This window comes from Suncus etruscus, chromosome X (assembly GCF_024139225.1).
Source record: "Suncus etruscus isolate mSunEtr1 chromosome X, mSunEtr1.pri.cur, whole genome shotgun sequence".
NCBI classification, from domain to species: Eukaryota; Metazoa; Chordata; class Mammalia; order Eulipotyphla; family Soricidae; genus Suncus; species Suncus etruscus.
In genome coordinates, this window is record NC_064868.1 from 68,214,099 (window position 1) to 68,228,037 (window position 13,939).

A 13,939-nucleotide genomic window follows, 5' to 3' on the forward strand; every position below is an offset into this window, starting at 1 on the left:
CTGGGGAAAAGAATTTGATAGCATATCATCTGGGATTGAAGAGGAACAAATAGGCAGACTATGCACTGTTAAATCCATAGTATACATTCTTTTTTATTAATATCTTTATTTAAACACCTTGATTACAAATATGTTTGTTGCTGGGTTTCAGTCATATAAAGAACACCCCCCTTCACCAGTGCAACATTCCCATCACCGATGTCCCAAATCTCCATTCTCGCCACCTCACCCCCACCTGTACTCTAGACAGACTTTCTACTTCATTCATTCACATTGTTATGATAGGTCTCAGTATAGAAGCATTCTGACTGTAGTTCTGCTATTCTACTCCCTAGAAGTCAGATGTGTATTTAGAGGGCTGTGTATATGAGAAGCTAGTCTTAAGCAAAAATTTCTTATTTTCCATTTAGTTCAAGTATGGATCTACTTGAAATGAGTAAATATTACCTCAGAAATGTTTCCTCTGTTAATACAATTTGTTAATAATAAGAAATATCCAATATGGTACTCATCAGCTAAGTAATGAGAAACCAAGATTATGAGACTTGAGGGTGATTCTGGCCCCTACTTATATTTTCTGGTCCATTGCCTTTTATTACAACAAACTGAAATAAACTGTATAAATTATATCATGAGAAGTTTATACCCATTTTTTTCTACTTAAAATTCCACACCTTCTAAAGCTCTTAGTAACTTGTTGCTTTGTGGTGGGCTATCTTTATTGCTGAGATTCCCCTATTCTAATTTATCCTTGAACTTCTCAGTGTGTTAGTGTCAAAGTTTTAGGTAACTTTCTATGATTAATTTATATTTTATTGTATACTTTGCAGTTATCTCTGGGATATATAGGCATAGTTTCTCCCTATTTTGTGATCTTCAAACTCTAACATAATATATTCCTTTCACTTGAAAGTTTCCTGTGAATCTGAAAGTTATCTTGAATATAAACATAAGATAAAACAAAATATATTTTATTAATAATTTTAATAATATTTTATTTAAACACCTTGATTACAAACATGATTGTGGTTGATTTTCAGTCATGTAAAGAACACCCCCCATCACCAGTGCAACATTCCCATCACCAATGTCCCAAATCTCCCTCTTCCACACCCCACCCCTGCCTGTACTCTAGACAGGCTTTCTATTTCCCTCATACATTCTCATTGTTAGGATAGTTCTCAATGTAGTTATTTCTCTAGCTAAACTCATCACTCTTTGTGGTGAGCTTCATGAAGTGAGCTGGAACTTTCAGCCCTCCTCTCTTTTGTCTCTGAAAATTATTGCAAGAATGTCTTTCATTTTTCTTAAAGCCCATAGATGAATCAGTGGTCCTCAAACTATGGCCCACGGGCCACATATTGTATTTGTATCTGTTTTGTTTCTTCATTGCAAAATAAGATATATGCAGTGTGCATAAGTATTCGTTCATAAAAAAAGAGTGATGAGTTTAGTTAGAGAAATAACTACATTTTGAACTGTCCTAATATTGAGAATGTATGAGGGAAATGGAGAGCCTGTTTAGAGTACAGGCGGGGGTCAGGTAGGGAGGAGGGAGATTTAGGACATTGGTGATGGGAATGTTGCACTGGTGATGGGTGGTGTTCTTTACATGACTAAAACCCAAACACAATCATGTATGTAATCAAGGTGTTCAAATAAAAAAAAACGAATTCGTTCATAAGTTTTGTTTTTACTATAGTCAGACCCTCCAATGGTCTGAGGGACAGTGAACTGGCCCCCTGTTTAAAAAGTTTGAGGACCCCTGAATGAGACCATTCTGCATCTTTCTCTCTCTGACTTATTTCACTCAGCATAATAGATTCCATGTACATACACATATAGGAAAATTTCATGACTTCATCTTTCCTGACAGCTGCATAATATTCCATTGTGTATATGTACCACAGTTCCTTTAGTCGTTCATCTGTTGAAGGGCATCTTGGTTGTTTCCAGAGTCTTGCTATGGTAAATAATGCTGCAATGAATATAGGTGTGAGGAAGGGATTTTTGTATTGTATTTTTGTGTCCCTAGGGTATATTCCTAGGAGTGGTATAGCTGGATCATATGGGAGATCAATTTCCAGTTTAACAAAATATATTAAATATATATATATATATATATATATATTGGTTTTTGGGCCACACCTGGTGATACTCAGGCCTTACGCCTGGCTATGCACTCAGAAATTACTCCTGACTTGAGAAACATATGGGATGCTGGGGGATCGATCCGTGGTCTGTCCTAGGCTAGTGTGGGCAAGGCAGATGCCTTACCACTTGTGCCACTGCTCTGGCCCCAAAACACTTATTTGTGGAGTTTGTTAACTCTACCGGAGTAGATAACATGTATGTTGAAAGGTAGAGTTTTTGTCAACTCTGTAAGACAATATGTATTTATTTACATTTCCTAGAAAATAGTATGACTGTTGTTAGGTTTCATTCTATGACTATAATTATGATATATGTAAATTAATGTACACAAGCCAGGGTTAACATCTCTAATAAATGTGGGAACTAGGATGTTAAGGAACTCAGAAATAATATACAGAGACTTTCATTTCCAACATGCAGTATTTTTTAATCAGTGGGTGTTGTACTTATATATAAATCATTAGAGAATAAATAAACTTTCAGATTAAAGTTCTCAGTGTGCAAAGGCATTCTTTTTTATGGGAGTAGAGTCCAATACAGGATTTCACACAGCTTGAACATTAGCTAGATGCCATGGATATCTCAAGAACACAGGGCTTGGAGGGTTTGCCCTCTGTTTAGACTGTTTTTGTACAATCCTCTCTGATTTCCAGTTCAGACCCAGAGATGTTTAGGTGCCTACACCAGCACATCTTTTAATATTTTTGGTGGGTTTTTTTTTTTTTTGGCCATATGATCAAGAAGAGTCGGGCTATAGAAGAGTTTTATTCGGCTTGGGCTCTTTGCATTTACTAGAATCCTATCGAAAAAAGAGACAGATAAATTATACAATTACTCCATTAACTATTGCATGGGAAATGCTTTGGGGCCAGCTTTGTCAATACATGTCATCAAGTGCTTAAGCAATGCCATCAGGAAGTATTTCAAAAAATTAGCAGGCCAGAGCTGGGAAAAAGCCACAATCATTCATCACTTGCTGCTGCAAATCTTGGATATAGAGAAATGTTAGATGATATTCCCTGAAGGTGAAACTGAATAGAATCCTTTTGGGAAATTATGTTACCATTTATAACTGGTGTAATACAATAAGTAGTAGTATTCCAATCACATTGTGTGACTTTGTTGCTGCATAGCTACAGATAGGTCATTCAGCCATTTCACAGCTTGTTAAAATTCTCCTACCCATCAGTCCAAGTCTTTATCAAGGTGAACTTGTTGAGACCACAATAGATGGGGCTCTTTCATCCAATTTTTAACATAATCATGAGTTGGTACTGCACGATGTAATGATAAACCGGCAATCACTGCTGTGGCTGTAACTGTGATAAGTCTGATTATGGCTTCATCAATAAACTTAGGAAATGGCTATGATATTATGTATGTAAAGGTCAAATATGAATGTAATTCACATATATGTAAATACTGATAGTGATTCAGTCTTCCATTAGACATACAATTCCTTCAAATAACATAATGTGTGAGTCTGGATAAACTGAATATCTTTAATGCAATCCTTCCAAGGATACCCATAACATTTTTCAAAGAAATCTATCAAACTCTCCTGAAATTCATTTGAAACAATAAATTCCCACAAATAGCTATAACAACCCTAAGGAAAAAGAAGATGGGAAGCATCACTTTCCCCAACTTTAAATTGTACTACAAAGCAATTGTCATTAAAACAACATAGAATTGTAATAGAGACCCTCAGACAAGTGGAATAGACTTGAGTATTCAGAGAATGTTTACCAGACATACAATCAACTAATCTTTGATCAAGAGGCAAGAAACACAAAATGGAGCAAGGAAAACCTCTTCAGCAAGTGGTGCTAGGACAACTGGTCAGCTACATGCAAAAAGCGAACTCAGACCTTCATCTAACACCATGCACAAAGGTCAAATCCAAATGGTTTAAAGACCTTGATATCAAACACAGAACCATAAGGTATATAGAAGAACATGTAGGTAAAACAATCCATGACATTAAGACTAAAGGCATCTTTAAGGAGAAAACAGCACTGTCAATACAAGTGGAAGCATAGATAAACAGATGGGACTATATTAAGATAAGAAGCTTCTGTACCTCAAGGGTAATAGTGATTAGGATACAAAGGTCACCTACAGAATGGGAGAAACTATTCACCCAATACCCATCAGAAAAGAAGCTAATATATAAGATATACAGGTACTGAAGAATTAAACAAGAAAAAAGTCTAACCCCATCAAAAATGAAGAGAAGAATTGAGCAGACATTTCATCAAAGAAAAAATACAAATGACCAAAAGACACACGAAAAAATGATCCACATCACTAATCATCAGGGACCTGTAAATCAAAACAACTATAAGGTACCATCTTATGCCACAAAGACTGGCACACATCACAAAGAACAAGAACAATCAGTGCTTGCAGGAATGTGGAGAAAAAGGCACTTTCATTCATCAAAGTCATTATACTATCTAGTGATGTGTAACATTCTCTCTTTATTGGGGAGGGGGAATCTTGGGCCTTACCCAGCATCACTCAGGGGTTTCTTCTGGATTTGCACTAAGAAACATGCTTGGGGGACCATATGGGATGCCGGCGGTTGAACCCAGGTTGGTCCCATGTTGGCCATGTGCAAGGCAAATGCTCTACCCACTTTGCTATTGTTCCAGACCCATGTACATTCTTTCATTAAATAAAGCGTAGAATTATTTTGTCTTTAAATGCACAAGGAAATAAACTGGTATTATTATAAATATGCTAGGAAAAGCAGTCTATTTTGTCCCTTTTTTATTTGTGGACTCATGCTTTTTTATTTTTATTCTGAACAAAGTGAATTATGAATCTTTCACAGTAATATTTAAGGTATATAGTGACAATGAATCAGGGGCATTTCCACCACCAGTGTTGTCCTCCCTCCATCCCTGTTCCCAGCATGCATCCCAAGTCTCCTTTTTTTGCCCTTGGACTGCTAGTATAACAAACTGGTCTTCTCTGTGTATAGCTTGTTGTAGATTGGGTATCAATTCTGTTGTCATTGACTTTGGGTTTTGTGTTTAAGTCAGATCATTTTTTTTATTTCTACTCAATGTTCATATGACAGTTTGATCCTGGTACCATCCATTTCCCCCCTCAATTTATAAGGCAAAACAAGATGATTCAAGTTATGTGGTTCTGTTTGGGAAAAAAAAAGAGAAAAAAAAAAGCTGGGAGGAGTCCGTCTAGAGGTTATCAATATCAATTTAAAGAAAGAAAGGGGAAAAAAGAAAAAAGGACAAAAAAAAAACAACAGTAAAACAAAACCAGAAAAAAAAACAAGAAACCAAAACCAGCAACTACAAAAAAGCACAACAGCAACAACAACAATAAACAACCAAATAATAACCACGAGAACAAAAAAAAAAAAGGAAGGGGGACTGGTGTGGCAAGGTCTTATGCTGCTTTTTTTTTTGCATAGGCACAGTAAGTATTTGGGAAATTAGAAAGGGAATTCCCTTGGCCTTAGAGATACAAGGTTTCTCTGCCCTTGAGGCATACCCTCATTGGAACAACCACTGGCTCCATAAATGCTCATTTTCACATCCCACGGTCTTTTTATGGTGCCAAGAAACATTTCGCTCAGTTGTGGATGATAAAATCAGACTTCTGTAACTAGAAGATCTTGGTATTTTCATAGGTCATAGAATGAAGCCTAGGGTAGAGTCTTTCTTTATGGATCTAGATTTTCTGTTCCATAACTATTGTTGTAATCAGTCTTCTGTAATTAGTGGTCTTGGTTTTTGCACAGATCTAGGACAAAGCCTAGGATAGAATCTTCCATTCTGGTTCCAGAAGTTCTGTTTAGTTGTAATTGTCAAAGTCAGACCTCTGGAATTAGAGATCTTTGTTATTTTATAAATCCTAGGCTTAAGCCTAGGCTAGTGCCTTTCTTATTGGTCCCAGAATAAGTTTTGCCCAGTCATGGTTGTAAAAGTCATTCTATTTTGTGATGAATTATTATGTTAATGTTTATTTATTTAGTTTGATTTATAAAATTCCAGAAGCACACTCACCACTAAAATATTCACTTCCCTCCACCACTGTCTTCCATTCCCACACACAGCATTCCTTCCAGTCATTTCATTTTTAAAATTTTCTTTTAAGTACTTCGGTTTATAAAAACTGCTGTCTTAATTTTATATATAAATCAGTACATCACACCTGTCCCCAATATATCTTCTTTCCTCCACCATTGTGCCATGCCCTTGGCCTCCCCTACTCCATGCTAAACTTGGAGTAAATAAAGATTAATTACTACTTTTTGTTGCCAATCAATATTTTTATTTGCCTTCTATACATCTTCTTATTTCTCACATGAGACAACATTTTGTCTGTTCTGTCTTAATTCAACATGATATACTATATTCATCTGCATAGCAAAATTGCATGATTTTATTATATCTTAAAGCTGAGTAGTATTCCATTGCATATGTATAATGAAGTCTCTATATCCATCCATCAGTTCTTGGACATTTGGGTTCTTTTCATAGTTTGGTCATTATATAGTTTCACCACAGTTTAAGGAAATTAAAAATCAGAACATCAAAAGGCCCCTTTGGCCCCCCAGCATGGATGGGTGAGAAAAGACCTTAAAGAGACGTCACTTCTTTGAAAATTTTGGGTGGTATTTTTCAAGCTTAGTCCACTAACAGTTGCAAACATTTATTTGGTCTAATAAGAATCACCCTTTTGCTATGCTAAGTATGTATATATTTGAGCATTTATGTTCAGATGACAGAATTAATATGTGCAAATATGGTCTTGATTAAATATCACTTTTTATGGGAAAATCAGCATCAAAAGAAACCTAAAAATAACTTTGAATCCTCAAAGTGAAGTTAGTCTTTAAAGAGATGTTCTGTATCTTTAAGCAATCTGTTCACTCAGATAAGAGGAACCCTTCATAGGAACACCTTGCAAACTTGCTAATCTTTTAATTTATGTCAGACTTGACACCCAAGGTCCACTCTGGGAATAAAAATTTTTGAGATGTTAAAATTTTTCCTTTAGATCCCAGGGATGTTTAGAGTGCTCTCTCTTCATAAGAACAACTTTCAAGTGTTACAGCTCTTTTACAATTTGTCTAGCAAGCCTTCTGGTCTCCACCGAAAGGCCCCCCCCAAAAAAAAACCTTCAACATACCTCCTCAAAAATGGAAATAGGTGCACAGAAATTCCTCAAAGATGACACACACATAACAAAAATATAAATTAGATTTTTCGCATTACTCCTCATCACGGGAATGTAAATCAAAACAACAATGATATAAAATCTCACAACAGTGAGACTGGTGTACATATATAATATATATTCATATATATTTATTATATTTAATTATTTATTATAATATATATTATATATTTACCATATTTATTCGAGTATAATGCACACCCAGGTATAACGTGCGCCCCTAATTTTCAATTAAAAACCGGTATATTCTCCTAGGAATATACCCTAAGAACACAAAATTACAATACAAAAACCTCTTCCTTACACCTGTATTCATTGCAGCACTATTTACCATAGCAAGACTCTGGAAACAACCAAGATGCCCTTCAACAGACGAATGGCTAAAGAAACTGTGGTACATATACACAATGGAATATTATGCAGCTGTCAGGAGAGATGAAGTCATGAAATTTTCCTATACATGGATGTACACGGAATCTATTATGCTGAATGAAATAAGTCATAGAGAGAGAAAAAAATGCAGAATGGTCTCACTCATCTATGAGTTTTAAGAAAAATGAAAGACATTCTTACAATAATAATTTTCAGACACAAAAGAGAAAAGAGCTGGAATTCCAGCTCACCTCAGGAAGCTCACCACAAAGAGTGATGAGTTTAGTTAGAGAAATAACTACATTTTGAACTGTCCTAATAATGAGAATGTATGAGGGATATGGAAAGCCTGTTTAGAGTACAGGCGGGGTCGGGTGGGGAGGAGGGAGATTTGGGACATTGGTAATGGGAATGTTACACTGGTGATGGGTGGTGTTCTTTACATGACTGAAACCCAAACACAATCATGTATGTAATCAAGGTGTTTAAATAAAATAAAAAATAAAAAATAAAAATAAAAATAGGTATAAAATTTTGTTTCACACCAAGCATTGTAATTGACAAAAAAAAAAACTTTGTTGAACCCGTGCAGCCATGATAATAAAGAACATTTATTGACAAGGTAAACTGGTATAAACACAATACTGAAATAAAATTACCGGTAACAATATTTATTTAAAGTACATCAAAGACAGATTCATCATCAGATATACAAAAGAGTTGTTCCCATTCTTCTCGAGTTAATTTTTCATCAGTGTCTTAGTTGGCAGGAACATCTGTTTCTCCAGTTTCTTCGCTTTCTTCTGAGTCTAAATTCCACAGAATGTCGTCTTCTGTGCCATCCATATTATTGGTGGTGCCTGTCTTCAAAAAATTCTTGATGATCATTTTTTTTTGGTATGTCTTTCCATGATGCTTTAACCCAGAATGTCACGAGAGATAGGCCATGTTTCTTGAGTTTTTTTTCTTTGCCCTCACATACAGTGTGCGACTGCAGCCCAGAAATGGCGCAGTGCGAACTCACAATTTGCATGTGCCCTCATTGAACTGGTCACCACTGCCACACATTCCAGCCTTCATTTATAATGTACACCCAAACTTTGATTTCATTTTTTGGTAGAAAATTTTGTGCATTATACTCAAGTAAATATGATGTGTGTATATATATACATATATAAAGTATATAATAAATATATAAAGAGCAAAAACATGGATGTGGGGAAAATAGAGACCCTCATTTACTCCCAGTAGGAATGTTAACTAATCCAGCCTTTTAATAAAACAATATGAACACTTCACAATAAACTAGGGATTCATTTATCCATATGATTCAGTAATTCCACCTCTTGGCATCCATTTTAATAACCCAAAACCTATTTAAAAACTGTGTGATCCTAAGTTCACTGTAGCATTATTCATAATTGTCACAGCCATATTTGTCTGGACACTTCAGGGAATTCTCAGAGTTCCTAGGAAAGTGAGTGCAAGATTCAACAAATAACAAAGCCACACTCAGTTGTGGAAGTGAATCTAAATTGTGTGCTTCTTGAATTCTAAAGTGATAGCTTTAAACATTAATTTTACATGTGAAAGGATGTCTATATCTGCTTGTATGCAAGTTTTAAATAATTGTACTTTCTTGTTAGCGAAAATCTTATCAGTATATATTGTTTGATCTATAAGTTTCTTCACAACAAACAATTCACAGACCTTTATTGTGGGTTACAAACCATCTGAAAGATAAGTTCCAATTAAAAGATGGAGGGAAGTTGATTCAGAGGCTTCTCTGGGATCAAAAGCCACAGTATATCAGTAAAAGTGCTTGGAATTCCTGGACTGTGTGGGGGCAAAAACTGAATTTGTTTTATACTGTCATTCCAATAGGAACACAGAAATTAAGATGGCATGTGTAGCTGAAATCATTTAATGATCAGAAACAAATGAAACAACAAAATTGTCAGCTAGCAATAAGAGCCTACTAAATCTTCTGCCAATGACTTAGTTACCTCATTGGAGATACAATGATTTTTAAAGATTTGCTTCTCACTGTACTTTTTTCTGTATTTCCCTTCCTTTTTCTTTTTTTAAAATTTCTATTCTTTGTTTAATAATTTTGCTCTTGCTTATCTGGAAACACATGTATTATGGTGAATTATGTCAACTATGTGATACATGTTCTTTAAAAAAGTAAATAAAAATAATATTGATAGATATATAGTGAGAATCCCCCCTCTGCTGACCGTGCTGATGATGCAAGACCTCCCTTCAGGTGCAGCAATGCCCCACCCCCTCTGCTTACTGTCCCACTGCACTGACTACCGGGTGGGATCTTGGGCCAGGTGCAGCAATGCCCCACCCCTCCTCCAAACACCTAGATATCACGGACTGCATAACCTTGTGGATGACCGTCCTGGGGCCTGGAATTGGATGCTCTTAGCCCTTCATTCCCTGAGTGCTCTTTTTCAGAGGTGAGCTGTCCTACTCCCAAATAGTGGAGCCAGTGGAGCTTTCTCAGTTGCACACACCTTCAAAAGCCAATGAACACCACCACAACATGTAGAAAAATCCACACTACAAGTGTGAAAATGGGAAAACAATGCAGGAAAACACCAGACATAGAGAATGAAGATGACAACGCTGATGACCTGAAAATTGCCAGCCACCTAATTAGTGTCTCAAATATGGATTTTAGAGCATAAATATGGAGGATGTTAATATAATTCAAAGAAAGCATAAATCAAGTTGAAAGGAACAAAAATAAGAATCAAGAAGATAAGACGATAGGAATCAGAACACTGCAAACTGAAATAATAGGTCTGAAAACTTAGTAGACAAATTGAAAACCTCAATGAAAAGCCTCTCCAACAGGTTAACAGTTGGAGTTACCAACTGTTAGCAGTTGAGGATAGAATCAGTGAGCTGACTAATGAGATGCATAACTCCATACAGCAGAAGATATTGGAAAAAAAGCCTTAAAGTCAATGATCAGACAATGGAAAACTTATTCAAAGACTGTGAACAGATGAAAATAGAAGTCTATAATAAACTCAATGGAAAAAACATAAGAATCAATGGAGTCCCAGAGACCCAGGAAGAAAATTCCCAGAAAGAATCAACAGTCAAGAATATCATTGCATGTGAATGAATGAGGGAAGTAGAAAGCCTGTCTAGAGTACAGGCCAGGGTGGGGTAGCGAGGAGGGAGATTTGGGACATTGGTGATAAGAATGTTGCATTGGTGAAGGGGGGTGATCTTTACATGACTGAAACCCAACTACAATCTTATTTGTAATCATGGTGTTTAAATAAAGATATTTTAAAAATTAGCCTAAAATACAAATAAAAGAATATCGTTGCAGAGAAACCCCCAGAGATAAAGGCTGCATACAACCAAATCCTGCATGCTGAAGAGTACCAGCTAGAAGGGACCCAAAGGAAAGCACCCCAAGACACACTATAGTTACAATGAAGAGTCTCACAGATAGAATTAGAATATCGAAAGCAGCAAGATAAAACAGAAAATTACTTTAAAGGAGCATCCTTAAGATTCACAGCAGACCTGTCACAAAAAAACCCTCAAGGCCAGAAGGCAGTGGTAGGATATAGTGATAAAACTTAGTGAAAATAATGCTCCCCTAGAATACTGCACCCAGCAGACTCATATTCAGATTTTAGGGAAGTATACCTAACTTCACAGATAAACAGCAGCTCAGAAACTTTACAAATTCAAAACAAGCCTTAATACTGAAAGATCTCCTTTAAGAAAAGACTGACAAACAGACACACCAAACTTCTAGTCAAAGATGGCACTAAATCCCATGACAATTATCTCTCTCAACGTCAATGGACTTAATGCACCTGTTAAGAGACACAGAGTGGCAACTGGTTCAAAAAGCTGAATCCAACCTTCTGCTGCCTACAAGAAACACACCTAAATAGTTAGAACAAACAGACTAAAAATTCAAAGGCTGGAGGAAAATCATCCAAGCAAACAACACCCTTAAAAGAATTTGAGTGACCATATTAATATCAGATAACACAAACTTTAGACTCAGAAAAGTTATAAGGGACAAAGATGGGCATTTCATACTAATCAAGTGATATGTGCAAAAGGAAGAAATCACACTACTAAATATATACGCACTCAATGAGAGACCAGAAATATATTAATAGTATCATTGACAAATTTGAAAGAAGATATAAATAGCAACACAATAATTGTGGGACACCTCAACATTGCCCTGCCACCCCTTGATAGGTCAACCAAATTGAAACTCAACAAAAATATAAGAGCCCTGAAAAGAGAAATGGAAGAAAATGCCCTAATAAAAATATATTGGGTACTACATCCCCAGAAACCAGGATACACATTCTTCTCCAATATATATGGGTGATTCTCCAGAACTGACCCCATTCTGGCCCATAGAACATACCTCCATAAAGTCAATAGTATAGAAATTGTCCAGACTACCTTTGCTGATCACAAGACTCTGAAATTAGATGTGAACTACAAAGGGACACAGAAGAAAAACTTTAACACCTGGAAATTAAACAGCCTACTACTGAAAAACCAGTGGGTCAGAGATGAAATCAAAGAGAAAATAAAAAGATTACTGAAACAAATGATAAGACACAAATTACCAGAATCTATGGGACACATCAAAAGTGGTACTGAGAAGAAAATGTATAACTTTGCAAGCACACATCAGGAAGGAAGAAGGGGCCTACCTGAATAGTTTAATGACACATCTTATAAAATTAGAAAATTATTAACAAAGTGAACCAAAAATAGGTACACAGAAAAAATAACAAGGCTTAAAGCAGAAATCAATGAAGTCGAAATCCAAAAAACAATCCAAAAGATCAACAAAGGCAGAAGTTGATTCTTTGAAAAAATAAACAAGATTGATAAACCACTAGCAATACTCACAAAGAGAGAGAAAACCTTGATAACCCATAATAGAAATGGAAATGGGGAGATCACTACAGATATAGCAGAGATTCAAATGGTAATCAGAGACTACTTTGAGAAACTCTATGCCACGAAACATGAGAACCTGGAATAAATAGTTAAATTCTTGGACTAATAACATTCCATGGTTGAATCAGGATGATGTAGCATATCTAAACACCCCCATCACTATTGAGAAAATTAAAATCATAAACAAATGTCTTCCCAAAAACAAAAGTTCAGGTCCAGATGAATTTATTAATAAATTATTTCAAACCTATCAAGAGGAACTACTACCAAACCTTATCATGCTCTTTCATGAAATTGATAAAAATGGGAACACTTCCAAACAGCTTTTATGAAGCCAGAATTACATTAATACTAAAGCCAGACAGAGATACTGGCAAAAAGAAAATTACAGCCAATATTCCTGATGAACACAGATGCTAATATCCCAACAAAATTCTGGCAAATAGGATCCAATGTCTCAACAAGAAGGTCATTCACCATGATCAAGTACGTTTCATCCCAGGAATGCAAGGATAATTTACCATCCTTATATCAATCAATATAATACACAATATCAACAAGAAAAATAAAAACCATTTATCATATCAATAGAGGCAGAGAAAGCATTTGATAACGTCTAACACCTATTCTTGATAAAAAAAAAAACTCTCATCAAGATGGGAATAAAAGGAACTTTTCTCAATATAGTTAGGGCCATCTACCATAAGCCAATAGCAAACATTATCCTCAATGGAGAAAAACTAAAAGCCTTTCCTTTAAAATCTGGTACAAGGCTGCCTTCTCTCACCACTCCTATTCAGCATAGTACTGGAAGTACTTGCTATAGTTGTCAGGTAAGATAAAGATATCAAGAGCATCCAGATAGGAAAGGAAGAAGACAAGCTCTCACTTTTTGCAGATGACATGATACTATATTTAGAAACCCTAAAGACTCTACCAAAAAAGCTTCTAGAAACAATAGATTCATAGAGCAAAGTGGCAGGCTACAAAATTAAAACACAAAAGTCAATGGTCTTTTTATACACCAATAATGATAGTGAAGAAATGGACATTAAAAAAACAATCCCGGGGCCGGGAAGGTGGCGCTAGAGGTAAGGTGTCTGCCTTGCAAGCGCTAGCATAGGACGGACAGTGGTTTGATCCCCCGGCATCCCATATGGTCCCCCCAAGCCAGGGGCGATTTCTGAGCACATAGCCAGGAGTAACCCCTGAGCGTCAA

General features: G+C 36.0%; 1 protein-coding gene and 1 non-coding gene across 2 annotated transcripts in view; both read left to right on the forward strand.

Annotated features, from left to right (window-relative positions):
- PCDH11X (protocadherin 11 X-linked) overlaps positions 1–13,939 on the forward strand; it is a 1,221,358-nt gene that overhangs the window by 1,146,497 nt on the left and 60,922 nt on the right. The gene's annotated exons all lie outside the window — the stretch shown is intronic.
- LOC125999628 (U7 small nuclear RNA) lies at positions 7,235–7,296 on the forward strand. Its single transcript, XR_007492141.1, has one exon. It is a non-coding gene; the product is annotated as a U7 small nuclear RNA (small nuclear RNA).